This window comes from Myotis davidii, unplaced genomic scaffold, assembly GCF_000327345.1.
Source record: "Myotis davidii unplaced genomic scaffold, ASM32734v1 scaffold415, whole genome shotgun sequence".
NCBI lineage: Eukaryota > Metazoa > Chordata > Mammalia > Chiroptera > Vespertilionidae > Myotis > Myotis davidii.
The window spans coordinates 5,760,085-5,775,604 of NW_006287951.1; positions in this window are offsets into that span (position 1 = coordinate 5,760,085).

The window sequence follows — 15,520 nt, forward strand, 5'->3', positions numbered from 1 at the left end:
TTGGGCGGGGGGAGGCGGGCATACTGACATTTGGGTGAAGACTCTTGGTTCAGGGCTGTTCTTCAAACTGACTGTCCCAGTGGGTCAGAAAATAGATTGATTTATTGCTCTGCCACATGGTTCTGAGAGATGGGGTCTGATGAGGGGTCCCTACACTCTGAAAAAGTGGAGGTGTAGGTTGAAGATGGGTAAACCAGGAGTACTCTAAAGCAAGGCTAAGTTTGATGGACACCCTGGGGCTCTAATGTATGTATTCTTGTGCTGTGAAATCTAAGCAAATGGCTCTGTGTGTGGCTTGGGGGATGTCGAATAACACATTTGTTTTTCAGTAAATATACTGGAATCAGGAAGACACACAGTAAAAAGTGGCCCAGCTGCTGTTAAAAGGGGAAGAGGAGAATAAAGGACTTCTCCACAAATGGAGAATGGGTGATATCAGCAGAAGTGGACAGAGAGTGAAGCATTGGGTTTCATTCGTTGAGGCCCAGCAGAGGCTGCTACAGACTGAGCACTCAGCCTTCTGGGTTGGAGAAGTAGGCATTCCCCTCCAGGTTCAGATTCAAGGGCCTCCACACAGCCACTCCTACCCAAGCGGAGTCCCCTATAGGCCTCCCTTGTAAGAAAGCATAAAAAACTGGCCCTGTAGCAGAAGGGTTTAGGAGCAAAAATGGGGTTGTTAACTGCAATAAGCCAGGGGCTTGGGTTTTAATGGGGATTATTCATCCTGCGTAAGGCAGGAAGTTGAAACTGAGATGCTAGCAGAAAACCAAAGCACATTAGGTACTAATTCTCAGTGAGCATGTGAAGTAGCCAAAGCTGCTCTGAGACAACAAGAATGTTTGCCTATTTAGCCCAGGATCTATGTGAATTAAATGCAGTTCTGCTCTGTTCGAACTCTGGTTTGGGGTTTGAATTTATGCTTCCGGCTAGCCAAAATCTATACTAATAAAAGCATAATATGCTAATTAGACCAGACAGAAAAACGACCTTTCAGACGTCATTCTGGACGTCCTTCCAGACAAAGCCATGGTGGCAGAGGCCGAGGAAGAGGTGGTTAGGGGTGATCAGGCCAGCAGGGGAGCAGTTAGGGGCATCAGGCAGGCAGAGGTGGTTAGGGGTGACCAGGCAGGTAGGCAGAGTGGTTAGAGGTGATCAGGCAGACAGGCCGGCCAGCCGCTAGGAGCCAGCAGTCCCGGATTGCTAGAGGGATAGCCTGGATTGGAGAGTGTGCAGGCCTGGCTGAAGGACTCCCGCCACCCATGCATGAATTTTGTGCACTGGGCCTCTCGTATTAAAATAAAATCCTGCTTGCAATACTTATAGACTGCTAGAAAGAAGTAAATGTAAAAACTGCCTGGAGGGACACACCTTTGAAGGAGGCCAATCAGAATTCCTGTAGTAAAGCCATGACAAATGTGATCTCATAATCCCAAATTGTAAAACACACATGAAAATAACCCACCTAAAGCAAACATCAGCAGAAACGTACTGTCAAATTAGACTTCCAAGAGCTTCAGATAAAAACAAAACAAAACAGATACAAACTATAAAATAAGTGTGTTTAAAATGAGTAAAGAAAACTAAAAGCACTTAAAAACATGAAAAAGAATAGAGTGATGTGTTTTAAAAGCTAGATTAAAAAATAACCAGAGTAGTTGTAGAAATTTAAAAATACAGTCATTAAAATTAAAAGGTAACAGATGGGTTAAACACAGCTGGAGAGAGAATTAGTAAACTGGAATGTAGTGCCAAGAAAACTACCCCCATGTATGTAACACAGAACACACTGGTGGAAATTCAGAACAGCAACATAAAAATAACATTCTAAAATCTTCCAGACAAAACAAAATAAACCATAGAGATTACCTATAAAGAAACAATACAAAACAATCTCATTTACAGTTGCATCAAAAATCATAAAATACCTAAAAATAAATTTAACCAAAGAAGTGAAAGTCTTGTACTCTGAAAACTACAAGACATTGGAGAATTAAATTGAAGAAGATACAAATATATGAATGATACACCTTGCTCATAGATTGGAAGGATTAATATTGTTAAAATGTTTTTACTACCTAAAGCAATATACAGATTCAATGCAATCTTATTAAAACACCAATGACATTCTTTCCAGAATTAGAACAACTAGTCCTAAAATTTATATGAAACCACAGAAGATCCTGAATAACCAAAGAAATCTTGGGAAAGAACAAAATGGGAGGTATCATGCTCCCTCACATAAAACTATACTGCAAAGCTACAATAACCAAAACAGTATGGTATTGGCATAAAAACAGATATGTAGATCAATGGAATATAATAAAGAGCCCAGATATAAAACCTCACTTAATGGTCAATTAATCTACAACAAAGGAGTCTATAATATACAATTGGGTAAAGACCATCTCTTCAATAAATGGTGTTGGAAAAAGTAGACAGATACTTGCAAAAATATTTGGACTACTTTATTACATTATATACAAAAATAAGCTCAAAATGGATTAAAAACCTGAAGCCATAAAACTCCTAGAAGAAAACAGACAATATATTCTTTGACATCAACACACACACACATACACACACACACACACACACACACACACACACCACACAGGAATATTATTCAGTAATATCTTTTTGGATATGTTTCCTTGGGCAAGGGAAACAAAAGAAAAGAATAAATGAGACTATATCAAACTAAAAAGTTTTGGCACAGCAAAGGAAACCATCAACAGAATGAAAAGACATCCTACTGAATGGGAAAAGGTGTTTATCAATGACACATCTGATAAGGAGTTAATATCCAAGACATATAAGGAACTCATACAACTGAACATACACAAAAAATAAACAACCCAATTTAAAAATGAGCAGCAGACCTGAATAGATATTTCTCCAAAGAAGATACATAAAGGTGGCCAACAGACCTATGAAAAGATGCTTACTATCATAATCATCAGGGAAATGCGAATTAAAACCACAGTGAAATATCACCTCACACCTTAGGAGATTAAGCTCCTAGCAAGTGTTTGATTTGTCCTCAACAAAACATGGCTTCAGCGTGTTCTTTGGTCTCAGATGTGTAGAAGATGGGGGTGGGTGGGGAGTTCTGTAGGCTATAATCAATAAATCAACAAATAAGTGCCGGTGAGAATGCAGAGAAAAAGAACCCTCATACATTGTTGGTAGGATTATAAATTAGTACAAACACTATGAAAAACAGTATGAAGCTTCCTTAAAAAATTAAAAATAGAGCTGCCATAAAATCCAGCAATTCCATTTCTGGGGGTTTATCTGAAGGAAACAAAAACACTAATTTGAAAAGATATATGCACCCCTATGTTCATTGCAGAATTACTAGTTATAGCCAAGATATGAAAGTAACCTAGATTTCTATCAATAGATGGATAAAGAAGATGTGGTACAATGGGATATTATTCAACAATAAAAAAAGAATAAAACGTTGTCATTTGTGGCAATATGGATGAACCTAGAGGGTATTTTGCTAAGTTAAATAAATCAGGCAGAGAAAGACAAATACCGTATGATTTTACTTGTATGCGGAATGTAAAACAAAACAACAGAAATGGATCCACAGATCTAGAGAACAAACTGATGGTTGCCAAAGCTGAGGGGAGTGGGGGGATAGGAGAGAAATAAAATAACTCGGACATTTTAAAAAAGAAGCAATACAACGATCACATTAATAACAAGACTTTTTAACAATGGGTGGAAGACAACAATGGAATGATATCTTACAATGATGAGAGGAAATAGTTTTGAATAAGGATTCGAAACCCCAGCCAACTTCATTAAAATATGAGGGTTTTAAAAACTGAAATATTTTTAGATATAATATCCCCAAACTGGAAACAACCTAAGCATCCATCAACAAGTTAATGGAGACACAAATTGTGGTATATTCAGTCAAAGGTATACTACCCAACAGTGAAAAGTAACAATGTCCTGATACACATGACAGCAGGGATGAGTCCAGTGACATATGCCGAGGGCAAGCAACTTGACACAAAAGATCACATACTGCATGGTTTATATGAAATTCTAGGGGAAAAAAACCAACCTAATCTACAGTGATATAAATAGATCAGTGATTTGGAGGGTATGGGGAGAGAAGGTGGGGATAGGAAAGGTCACAAGGGAAATTTCTTGGGGAGGTAGGATGGAAATGTTCTGTAGGTGAGATGGTGGTTGTAAGACTTGTCAAAGCTCAAACTCTACAATTGATACCTGTTTCTTTCCACTGTATGTAGATTATGCTTTAATAAAAAATGAATACAATTGTTTGATTTTTAAATATATTTTTTATTAATTTCAGAGAGGGCAGGAGAGATAGATAGAAACATCAATGATGAGAGAGAAACTGGATTGGCTGTCTCCTGCACACCCCCGCCCCCTCCACCAGGGAGCAAGCCTGCAATCCAGGCATGTGTCCTGACCTGGAATTGAACCGTGACCTCCTGGTTCACAGGTCGACGCTCAACCACTGAGCTATGGCCGGCTGGGCTGAATGCAATTGTTTTTTTAATTCACGTATTTATTCATGATTGTTTATACAAAAAAGATTTAGTTATCACTCAAACTAAAATCCCATATTATTCCCACTTGAGAAGTTAGCTGATCGACATGAAGTACACATGTGCTAAAGAGGCTGTAATTAGCGATCGACTAGAAGTCACTAGATGTTTGTAAGAAATATAAGCATCAATATTACCTTAAAAACCTAAGAGGGACCCCTCAAGCAGCGGTTCTCAAACGTTAGCAAATGTCATCTGGGGGACGGGGGGGCGGCTTATGAAAACACACATTGTTGGGCACCACCGTTGAATTTCTGATTTAACAGGACTGGGGTAGGGCCCAAGAATTTACATTTCTAAGAGGTTCCCAGGTGGTGCTGCTGCTGCGGGGCCAGGGCCATAATTTGAGGACTACTATTAGAGAGCAATAGAAATAGAAGAGAGACCACTGGAGAGAGAAAAATAGAATCTTAAAAAAAGTTTTGGGTTGGCCACAGCAAGTTTTGAATCCAGGTTTCACTACTTCCTAGCAGTGGGAGCCCCGGACACGTACCTTCCTGGAGTGTCTGGCTCATTCTTTGAGTCTCAGGGTCATTGTAAGAATTAAAGGCGATAAACATAAAGCTCTTAGCAGAGTCCCTGGTACAGAGCATGCCAGTCCCTGGAAAAGATTTTTGGCTGCCAGTGATGTGTTTACCCCAAGGTAGTGGCTATGGTATGGGACTGCAGATTGAGCTCCTCGCAAGTGTTTGACTTATCCTCAATAAAACACAGCTTCAGCAGGTTCTTGGGTCTCAGATCTGTGTGTGTGGGAGACGGGGGTTGGCTGGGGAGTCCTGGAGGCGAAAAGTGAGGGACGGGGCCTGAAAGATGGCAACTGCCAATCCACCACCAGCCAGTATTGTCCCCTACACCTTCCATTCAAGGACGAGCACCTATCTTAGAACTGACAGCAGGGCCCCTAACCTCTCCACTCACACTAACAGGTCACATACCTGCATGTTCTGCTTCTCAGCTGCCTGCGTGTCTCCACTTCTGAACGTATTTCCGTAAGTCTTTGTGGCGTCCCTTAGGTGACTTTTAAGGCTGGGAAGACTCAGCAGCCAGAAGCCAATCTCTCTAGGTTGCAAGAACCTCTCCGGAGACCACACTGAAAAGTGAAGGTGTGGGTCCCTCAAGGGGCTTGGGTGTGAGATAAGTCAGTCAGCGAAGAGCAAGCACAGCAGGGACCCCAGGCATTTACCTGCCTTCCTCTTCCTCGTCTTCCAGGGCATCTGCCGGGCGCCTCACTGGTTCCCAGAAGCCGCAGCTCCTCAGGCCCAGGCCTGCCCAGCTCTGCCCTCTCTTCTTCTCTGAGGGGAGAAGGCCTTTATTCAGCAGCAAATGACATCAGCTGGATGCTGACGCGGCTCCTCCGCAGCACCCACTCCTTCCCCGCCCTGTGACTTGCACGTCTGGTCCCACTCACTGTGCTTGTTACAGGAAGAAGATATTCCACCAGATTTGTTTCACCTGGAGACTCAGGAGGAACGGGACCTGGAGTTCCTTCAGCCACCAGTCAGCACAGGGCCTTGCTTCAGTTTTTATATAAATTGTGCTTCTCCTTCACGTTTGCTCCCAAAAGGCAGGCCCGGAGAGCAGGTGGTCACAGACTCTCATCCCTCCCAGGGCCACAGGGGTCAGATTGCTCTGGCCCCGGGTGGGGGGGGGGCATTTGCAGCCCCCTGTGGTAGGGAGCTGGCAGGGGTCACTCCAGACCACCTCTTCCCAAGGGCACTGTCCCTGCCTCTCCTCCAAGGACTCTAGGAGGGCCCTTGCCAGTCCCACCGTAGAAACGGTTTCCACCAGACCTAAGGCATGTGTGACATTTCCCAGATTGGGCAAAATCTGTTGTCACCGTAAGAAACATTCAAAGTTTTGTGAGTTTATTTGAGCCTAACTGTCGACAATTGCTGGGAAGCAAAAATCTCAATGGATTGAGATAATGCTTCAGAGAATGGCAGTTTTGCAGTTTATGTTATGCCTTTTTATTACAATCAAAAGTGAAGACGCAAGTGGGTTACATGAAATTCATTGGTGATAGAGTAGGGAGGTGGGAGGAAGCAAAGCGGGGAAACGTCTGGGACTGCATAAAAAGTACGACGACAGACATGTGCTTCTTTTACTTGGGTGGGTGCAGGGTAGTTACTACTGTAGTTAACAGTTAACTCAATGACAAGGAGGGGGTCTGTGGTCTCCGCAGAGCAATGCTGTGCTTTGAGGGGTCCGGAAAAAGGGAAATTACGTTGACATTCCAACGATATGTTATGGTAGAGGCAAAAAAACAATAGACAGGCTCAGTTAAGGTAAAGATTGACCGTTGCCAGGGAAGATACAGGCCTAGGACATGACTACTCACCATAGACTGTTTTTATTTAAATTTTTAATTTCAGACCATCCTTTGTGGTTACTTTAGGTCTGAGTTTGCGGGAAGGTATGGGCCTAGGACATGACTACTCACCATAGGCTGTTTTTATTTAAATTTTTAATTTCAGACCATCCTTTGTGGTTACTTTAGGTCTCTGAGTTTGCAAGGCTGCCCCGCAGACCTCCCCTGAGCCAGTCAGCTTAGCAAGTGGCCCCTTTTTGTCCACACTGTTTATTTATTGTCTCTCTCCCTGAGATTAGGGGCCATTTCCCGTTTTACCACCATATCCCTCGAGCCTAGGGCAAGGCAGATGAGGAATAAACAAATGTTTGTAGAGTTGCTGCTTGTCCTGAGGTCGGGTGAGGGAGGGCCTTTCCACAGCAGAAAGCCCCAATTTTCTGCACACCCTGTGGAAGGCAGGGCAGAAGGACTTTGACTGCCAGTGATGCTGTGAGCGACCAGCAATCTTTCTTTTCAAAACTTCAAATTGAACGAAAACATTGGTGAGTTAATCAATAAGATATTGGTCCATATACTCTCCCGCCATTTATCAAATGCTGTTTGATGTGTTAAAATCAATGGAGATGTGCCCTTTCAAAAACGTTTATTACATAGTGTTTTGTTTCCAATAAGTGGTCTCACCCATGATTAGAATAACAATGGTGACCTTTCGTTATGCGTGTTGAGCCCTTGGCCAGGCTTGTTCCGTTGAACTCTCTTAACAACTTTTCAAGGGAGAAGGTGTCAGTGAATCCCCACTGGTATAAGGATGATGAGGAGGAGGGTCACAGAGCTTAGATTCCTCCCCAAGGTCACACAGCCAGCAAGAAGATGGTGGGTTTGAACCCAAACACTTTTCTTTCTGAACCATTAGGTCTTCGTTTTTTAATTGAGGAACATAATATTTACCTCTTAAGGCAATGGTGAGCATTAAGTTAGGTGATGTTTGAAAAGAATTGGGCACAGGGATTCTCCAATTGTGGTCCTATCAGAACCACTTGGTAAACCTGCTTTAAACACAGGGGCCAGTGCCCACGCTACTTGAGGGATCCTGGGCCTCTGTGTGCCTTATCAGCTCCCAGGGGATTCTGATACGCACCAAAGTGACAACCATCAGTGCAGCACCTTATACAGGGTGGGAAAAAAGTAGGTTTACAGTTGTGAGTACACAAAACACAGAGTTCATTCTTGCATTATTATTTATTAATTATTGTATTATTTTGCATAGGAACAACTGCAGACCTACTTTGGCCCCACCCTATATCCACAAAAACATGGAGGAGCTAGAAAACAAGCAAGCACAACATCCCCCTGAGGTCCAGGTGTAACGAGAGAGCAGAGGGTGGACAAAGACGCTGGGCCAGAGAAAGCATCATGGTCCCCTCTGTGCCCCATCTTCTGCGGATGCCGCCCCCTGGACTTGGGAGGGCCAGGCCTCAGAAGCTGGCATTCGTAATGCCTATGACCACATGGCTGCCCTTGTGCCAACAGGGGCCCCGAGGCGGCCTCTGGCAGCATGGCTCTGTGTTCGGGCCACTGCGGGCTGCCGGTGAGGAGCACCTGGTTCTGCTGCTCTTCTTGACTGTGCCGTTTGCCTGTGAGGCTGATTGAATGTTTCTCAACCAGAGCGCCCTGAGGCTCCCGGGGCCAGGCAAGTCTGTTCCCCCTGCTGACAGAGGTGATACCCCCCCAGACCCAGAGCCCCGCCCGGGCCCTGAGTAAATGTCTGGTGCTACCCCGGCCGGGGTAGGAGCCATCAGGTTTGTCTCCACCTGGAGACTCAGAAGGAGGGGGACCTGGAAGTTCCTTCAGCCACCACGCAGCACTGGGCCTTGCTTTAAATTTTTTTTTTAAATATATTTTATTGACTTTTTACAGAGAGGAAGGGAGAGAGATAGAGAGTTAGAAACATCGATGAGAGAGAAACATCGATCAGCTGCCTCCTGCACATCTCCTACTGGGGATGTGCCTGCAACCCAGGTACATGCCCTTGACCGGAATCGAATCTTGGACCTTTCAGTCCACAGACCGACGCTGTATCCACTGAGCCAAACCGGTTTCGGCTAATTTTTATAAAACTGTGATTCTTCACTTTTGCTCTCAGAAGGCAAGTGAGGAGAACAGGAGGTCACAAACACTCATTCCTCCCAAAGCTACTGCTCTGGCCCAGGAGGGCCCTCCCCACCCTCTCCCACCCCCTCAACCACACTCAGGAGGAGGTAGGGAGCTAGAAGCGGTCACTCCAGGCCACCTCTTCCCAAGGGGCTGTCCCTGCTTCTCCTCCAAGAACCCCTGGACTGCCATTGACCTTTCCTTCCACCCCACCTAAGGAGTGCCTGACATTTCCATTTAATAGACCTTGGAAATATTTTCACATCAGCACATATTGTCTACTTCATTCTTATTTACTTATCTCTTCCTATTTCATTGCATTTTGAATGGTAACATATTCACATCGTTTGAAATTCAAGTAGTATGAAAAATTATACAATGAAAAGGCTTGTTCACCTATGCTCAGTTCCCATCGCTGCTACTCCTAGACAAGAAACCGTTTGTGTGAACGTGTGTCTTCCAGACTTTCTTGATTGCACTTAAAGTCACATATGAAGGTAATTTCTTCCTCTTGCCTTTTTATCCAAACAGGAACATGTAACAAACTTGGGTGCACATTTTTCTTTTTCCTTCTCTTGGCCAACTTTCCACATCAATACAGAGAGAGCGTTCTCATTTTTTCTGACTGCTAACAAGTACCATCATTAATGTAGCCAGTCCTGAGTGGAAGGCCATTTGGGTTGTTTACTATTACTTGTAACTACAAGCATGGCTCTTCTGATCTAGCTTGTACATGTGGTTTTGTGCCCATGAGAACATATCAGAGTGGTTTCCACGTAGGTTGTTCAGTGTATTAGAGTTCTTGTGTCATCATGTTCTTGGCAACCCTGTGTATTAGCAAATCGTTTAAAAAAATCGTTCTCATTTTTTACAGTTTTTAAATGGATTTATTTTATTATAAGAACAAGTGAACATATTTTCAAATATTTGTGAACCTTTTTTTCTTTTTCTGTGAGCTGTCTTTTCATATCCTTTGTTCATTTGAAATTGGGTTGTTAGTCATTTTTATTGATTTATAAAGACCTTTCTATACACTAAGGAAATTCATCTGGCCATATAACTGTTACAAATATTTCTCTCAGTTCCTTGTTTGCCTTTGACCTTTTTTGATTACATTTTCCTGCCAAATTTTTCTCATGACAGTATCTGCAGATAGTATAAAAGTCTAAGAACTACAAGTTATCAAAGAGAAAGCCACAGCCCCAAAAAGGCATCACTTGCTGAAAGTCCATGACACCAAATGTAGATTTAATACCTGATTTGATTGCAGTTTCAACCTCTCTCTGGAATATAATCTTAAACAGCCAACCTGGAATTTTCTAGTCAAGCACCAGTCAGGTAAATTGTCACCTGGGCCCAAAGGAGGAAGAGGTGGCTTACATGACAAAACCCTTGCTATTCTCTTCCTCCCAAAAGAAGATGTTCTGGTCTAAAAATAATCGTTTATTTGCTTTTGCTAATAATTTCCCTGGCACATCCTTCTTCATATAAAAAAACTTCCATTTTGTCCAACCCCTAGGAGTGCCCTTCTGGTGGCTACATGGGATGCTACCTGATTCATGAATCACTGAATAAAGCCAATTAGATCTTCCCACAAGCAACTGTTTTTTGCCATGTTTAGCTGTTTCACTGGCACTTGCCTCCACATTTCTAAATAAGCGCATATCGCTTTTCTTTATTGTATCAATTTTAGACATTTTCTATTGATTTTTGTCAATGATGTTGAAGATTTAGCGTGCTATACCTCCTTCCCTCCCCTCTCCTCTATTTGCTCTCTCTCTATGTAGATTATCCAATTTTTGGTTAGGTCAATATTTAGTGTTTACATTCTTCAACTATTTAAATATTGTTTATAATTGAGCTGAATAATGTGTTGTGATTAGATTTCCATTCCCGTACAGATCTTTCCTGGAGTTAACAATCGCCTCCGTTTGTTTTTTGTTGTTGTTCGCTTGCAATTGTTAGTTTTGGTAGGTCCCAAACAGTTGAATATTATCAGTTTCATATGTTTCAACTTCAGAGGTTCAGAAGGAGTCACCCCAAGATGTGCCTCTGTGGGATGCAGATTGCTTTGAGTTAGTTTCTCTGAAGGCTCAGGGGAATCTTCCTTTCCCCCTTTAACTACCAGAAGAACCTGAATCAGGGGCATCCTCATAGTAAGAGATGATCACAGATAACCTCTGTTGACCTACCGATAGGACAGACAAACGTCTACTTACTAAACTTCTGTTATCACCCTGAAATGACCTTTTGAAGCCCCCAAGGTGCATTACTTCATCCCTAGCTCAGATATCTTCAATCCCCCTTTCTGTCTCTGAACCTCTGTTGCATGGAGGGTCTCTGACTTTCTCATGTATGTGGGGTTCCCATACATGTGTATGTATTAAATTTGGTTATTTTCTCTTCCTAACGTCTCATGTCTATTGGATTGTCGGAGCAGCCAGAAGAACCTTGAGGGTAGAGGAAAGTTTCTCCCTCCCCCACATATATCTTTTTTTTTTTCAAACTCTCAATTATAATGTTAAATCACTCTCAATAGAATCAAGCACATGAAGGAAGGCATTTGTTTCTTGAAGATAGCCATAGTCAATTTCCTGGATTGAACAGAGGTGACAATTCAGGATCTTAGTTGTTCCTTTTGTAGATACACATATAATTGATCCTTTTGCTTTCAGTCTTCCTTGCCTTCTGGGATATTTGTGCTTCTGACTTCTGTGTCCCATGGAGGGTTCTGTGGGTACACTGGATTGTTTTTTATTGCGATATGTCTTTGTGACACTTGAGTTTCCTTTTCCTACTCTGCTACATCAATTACCACATGTATTCAACCACTTTTCCATTTTTCCCACCACGCAACTGCTCTCCCACTTTCTTCACTTTTGTGGATTTATACCTCTTTTATTCTTTTCTGAAAAATTGTAGACAATTTTGAAATGGACAAAAATATATGAGTGGATGTTCTGGCTAGCCCACCCACTTAGGTTATCTTTGCTTTTGTTGTCTTTGATTAGGCTATTTTCCAACTTCATAGAGATAGAAGTTAACTTGTGGAACTAATTGTAACGCAAATTTCTGGTCTATAGCCACACAATTGATTCCTGATCATGGCAGTATGAATAGGTTTTACCCAGTAGAGAATATAAATTTCTGTCAACCCAATCTTCATTTAAGCCAGTTGTAACATCTAACTGGTTGCCTAATTAATTAAATGAGTTAATTTAAAATCTTTGCTATTCATTTTATATTTGTACTAAAGGCCTGGTGCACGAATTCGTGCACAGGTGGGGTCCCTTGGCCTGGCCGGTGACTGGGGCAATTGGGGCATCTTGCCCATTCCTGATCAGGACCAGCCAGGGGGAGGGACCATGGGAGGCTGGCTGTGGGAGTGCACTGACCACCAGGGGGCAGCTCCTGCATTGAGCGTATGCCCCTCGGTGGTCACTGCATGTTAGAGCTACCAGCTGGTCCTGCGGTCATCCGGTCTTAAAGGTTGCTTAGGCTTTTAGCTCTATAGATAAGGTTATGATTTCATCTTTTAGAAAAACTATCTTATAACAATTTTGGAGTTCCTGTTGATATGGATAATAGAGTCACCTGTAAGAACCAGGTAGACTGTGAGCTGTGTGCCCAGAGAAGTATATATAGTTCATGAGTAGTTTAAGCCAACGCGCATTTTTTTGGTGCTTATTGGTGAATCTTAAGTGTCAATAGAATTTCAACTTTGCCAACTCTATATCCCCTGTGTATTTTTTCCCCCTTCCTCTCAATTAATTCTGTGTTTCAGTTTTGGCTCATTTACAGCCCATAAGTTATACCTCTTTTGTGATAGAAATGACTGGGAATTTGGCTTGATGGTCTGACTGTTGATAATTTCTGTAGATAAATAATAGATATGTGTTCTCTGCTGGTGAGAGATAATAGAGACTCTGGTTTGTTAGTTTTTTTATTTTATTTGTTTGCTTATGTGTTTGTCCATTTTGAAAACAAATTCATTTAAGAATTCATGCCCACCAGCAAGGAGAACAGCTCCTGTTGTCTGTGTCATGTGACCTGTGGCTGAAATTGAAGAATTAAAGCTTTCAATGTGTGTGTATGTATTTCCCTATGTCTGGAGGGTATAAAAAATTAGGTTGCAAAGTTTTTTAAATTAAAGGATCTTTGTTCTAATTGGTTTATAGGGTAAATAAGTGCCTAAATAAAATCCTGAAAAGTAAGATAAATTCCTAATCATTTAAATGTGTTATAAAAATGTGCTAAAAATTGTTCTTCCTGAAGCTAATTTAGAAAATTTGTAAGAATCCACGTTCACATAAAGTAAAATGTTAGGCACACAAGACCCACTTACTAATGTGGGTTTAATAAAAACAGCTTTGCCTTCTCTGGTTTATCACTGTTAAATATAATACAAGCAGATTGGAAGTGAAGACTTACAACTGTCATTATTTGAGGTGATATAATCATTTACCTAGGAAATATCACAGTCAACACACAATCTGTTAGAACTGATGAAAGTTCAGAAAGTTTGCCAGATATCAGAGCCAACTTTAAAATCAATAACATTGCCTTATATTAGCCATAATTTACTAGAAAATATAATAAAAAAGAAGAAATTGTTCACAAGAGCAAGAAATCTATAAAGAGTATAGGGATTAACAGAAACAAAAACATACAGGATCTCTATGGAGAAAAAAAATTTTTTTTAAATTATCTTTTACCCCTCATTCTTATACTAAAGAGGCCTTTTAAAACAGAATTTCTCTTTCACTCCTAGCATGCAATGTACCTAACAGAATTCCATTATTGAAAAAAAGTGAGAAAAAACATAGATGGTGATTAATCAACAATAGGAACCACACCTGGGGCGGGGAGCGGACAGGGGTCCCGCAGCAAAGAAGGGGACCAGCTAATTTTGCTGGAGCCTTGGGTAAGGGCTGTGAGGCCCTCCATTTGGTCCCCTTCTTGGCCTTAACTCCAGATGCTGGGATGGAGCAGGAAGGAGATTCCTATGGAGAAATCTTAAAACCTCTATTAAAGGACATCAGTAAAAACAGTTTTATAGTTGTGGTTATGCTAAACACAGGGTTAATAAAGCTATTGTAATCATTATAACCTGTATGCCTACTTTTGCCCACCCCTGTATAAGATGATTGAATGAAAAGGGAGATGCCTGGATTAGATAACTTAACAATCTGGAGTTTTCTCATCACCACAAATTCACCCATAAATTCAATGTGCTCCCAAACAAAATTCCAGGTGGAATATTTTTGGGGGGATTGAGGGGAAACATGATAAAATTACTCTAAAAATTACATGGAGGGATAAAAATCCATGGGTAGCTTAGTCTAAGATTAGAGGGTGGGAACTGTCTTAAGATACACCACAATGTCAAAGTACAGAGAAAGAGACCAAAGGAGCAGAGTAGAGTTCAGAGACAGACCCCATTACTTATGGGACATTACTGTACAACAGAACTGACACCACAAACCCATTGATTTGTCTATAATTCTTTGTTGAGCAATATTAATTGTTTAAGGGTATAAGCGTTTCCTCTGAGCTCTGTTTTAATCATATCCCTTAGATTTATATGTAATAGTTTAAAAACTTTTTATTTTGATATAATTATGGACTCACAAAAAGTTGTGAAGCCTACAGAGAGATCCCATGTACCTACCACCCAGCTTCCTCCAATGGTGACATCTTCTATAACTACAGAGCATTTTTAAAGCCAGAAAATTGATTGGCACAATTAATACAATTGAGTACAAGTCTTACTCAGCTTCCACCATTTTGTATGCCTTCATTTTTTGTGTGTCTTTGTGTACAATTCTGTGATATTTAATCACATGTATGGATTCATGTAACCACCAGCGCAATCAAGATATGCACTGTTCTGTACCCACAAAGGAGCTCCCTCACTATTCTGCCCATTTATAGTCATATCCTCCTGCCCTTCCCTAACCTCTGGCAAACACTTAAGTGTCCTCCATTTCTCTAATTTTGTCATTTAGGTAATGTCATATAAATGGAATCAAATCATGTGCAACTTTTAAGATAGGCTTTTTTCACTTAAGATCCATCCAAATTATTGCAAATGTCAATAGTTTGCTCCTTTAATTGTTGAATAGTATTCCATTGTATGAATGTACTCCAGTTGATTTAACCTTTCATCTGTTGAAAGATATTTGGGTTCTTTTTTAGTCTTTGGTTATTACAAATAAAACAACTATGGAAATTCATGCAGAGTTTTTGTGAGAATATAAGGTTTCATTTCTCTGGGAAAAAAATACCCGGGAGTGTTATTTGTGGGTTGTACAAAAAGTGTATATTTAATTATAAGAAACTGCCAGGCCCATTTCTAGACTGGTCCTGCCATTTTATATTCCCACCCAAAATGTATGTGTGATCTAGTATTATCAGATACTTGGTATAATCAGATTTTAATTTTAGTCACTCTAACAGGTCTGTT